We start from the raw sequence: 1,994 nt of genomic DNA, 5'->3' as shown, positions 1-1,994 counted from the left end.
GAGGGTCGACGAAAGAGGGGGAGGCCTTCAACGAGATGGATTGACACGGTGGCTGTGATGATGGGCTCAAGTATAGCAGGTATTGTGGGGCTGGCACGGGATTGGGCAGTGTTTCGTTCTGCTGTGCATGGGGTCGCTATGAGTCGGAAATGACTCGACGGCACTTAACAACAACAACAACAAATGGTCAGCCTCTAAATCTTGTAAACTTACCATTTCTCTCTGCCTTTGAAGTTGCTCTGCTTTCTGTGTGCCCACCATCATGGAGGCATCACCGTCCACTCAGTTGCCTGGGCTACTTTCCTAGACTTTCTATCCTTAGACTACCTCCTCTCTTATTTCCCACATCGAACCAGGCCCTAGGGAGCTCTGGTGGTGTAGTGCCTGAGGCATTTGACTGCTAATCAGAAGGCTGGCAGTTCAAATCCACCAGCCACTCTTCGGGAGGAATGTTGGGCAATCTATTTCTGTAGTGGTACCGCCTTGGAAACCCCCCTTTGTAACTTGGTGAGCAGCTCTCAAATCTGTTTACTTTCCTCTTTTACTGCTCCTAGCCCTGGTGGCTCAGTGGTTATGTGCTTGACTGCTAACCAAAAGGTTTCCAGTTTGAACCCACTCGACACTCTGTGGGAAATAGGTCTGTTCTTGTAAATGAGTCTAGAAAACCCTATGGGCCAGTTCTACTCTGTCACATGGGATTGGGCAGCACCTAACAATAACAGCTAAGTCCACCTTCATTTTCCATCATTAGTGTGGCCACCTCCCATTTGGTACTTTATCTTGTCCTTTTCAGTCCATTCTGTACTCTACCCAGAATGATCTTGTGTAGGCAGGTGTGACCATGGCGTCTCTATCTAGGAACACTTCATAACATCACATTGTTCTCAGGAGAATGTCTCAGAGTCAGGATGTGCTCCCGCTTCTGCCTCCAACCTCATTGCCCCTCACCATCTTCATAGATGCCAATTCTTATGCCTGGTTCTTCCTGCTCACCCACCTCCTTGTCTGGTTAACCTGGTACTTTGGGTTTAAGCTAGGGTGGGCTTTCTTGGGGAAATCTTTCCTGCTTTCCTGTTGCTCCCTCTTCTTTGTGCTCCTATGACACCATGGCCCACTGTAGGATGTACCCCCTGCAGCATAGTGCTTGTTAATCCCACTCGACTGTAAACTGCTCAAGGGCAGGAGCTGTGCCTTCTTTCTGTTGTGTCAGCTTCAGTGTTGAGAAGGTGCTTGATTGACATTTGCTGAATGCACCAGAGATGACTTACAAGGGCAGATGATGCCTTACAATGAAAAAGGGGAAGGCAAGGGAGGATGTGTGAGCTAATAAAAAGTCATAAATTACATTGCTGACTGAGCACCATGTGATCATGGTTCTTCTTTAATCATTATTTTGAAAATTAGAGTCAACAGACTTCTTAGGGAGAATTATTTACAAACCATCTATCTGACTATTACTAAGATAGGACATGAAACAAAATAAGACACCTTACTTATTAGATCAGCACACCCTTTTCCAAACAAGAAACAGCTTTCAAGGTTACTTGTTACTCTTTAACTAGGCAAATATAGGCCAATGCCTTGAAAATCGTGGGTTGAAACTCCATGTGTGTTTCTGGGTGTTTAACACAACATCTGTAATGCATAACAATGAAATGGGTTATGCATTGTTGTGTAATCTAGGTGAAAAGCCAGTGAAAATAAGAGTCATCATTCTTTAATTCTGTGCTGGACCACCACATACTTGTGTGTTTGATTTGAGTATATATAAAAACAGAACGTTGGTCCATTTCATCCACTTTTCAGTCTGTTTGGAGTTTCTAGCCATAGCTTAAAACACATTTTACTTATTAAAATGAAAGTTTATTGTCTCCACCATTGCATATGCAAGGACTTCCTCTTATTTTCCCAGTTAGTATTCTTGAATACACACATTCTTCACAAGTTTGAAACTCCTATGTGAAATGGGGAGCTGTGGTAGCATGGTGGCTAAG

General features: G+C 44.1%; 1 protein-coding gene across 1 annotated transcript in view; it reads left to right on the top strand.

The window, feature by feature from the left end:
• The window catches only part of MYO1B (myosin IB), a 195,333-nt gene that overhangs the window by 117,426 nt on the left and 75,913 nt on the right, over positions 1–1,994 (top strand). The gene's annotated exons all lie outside the window — the stretch shown is intronic.

The sequence above is a fragment of the Orycteropus afer genome, unplaced genomic scaffold, assembly GCF_000298275.1.
Source record: "Orycteropus afer afer isolate SDZICR_OR568_19922 unplaced genomic scaffold, OryAfe1.0 scaffold00001, whole genome shotgun sequence".
NCBI lineage: Eukaryota > Metazoa > Chordata > Mammalia > Tubulidentata > Orycteropodidae > Orycteropus > Orycteropus afer.
This window is presented reverse-complemented; position numbering and strand designations above follow the sequence as displayed.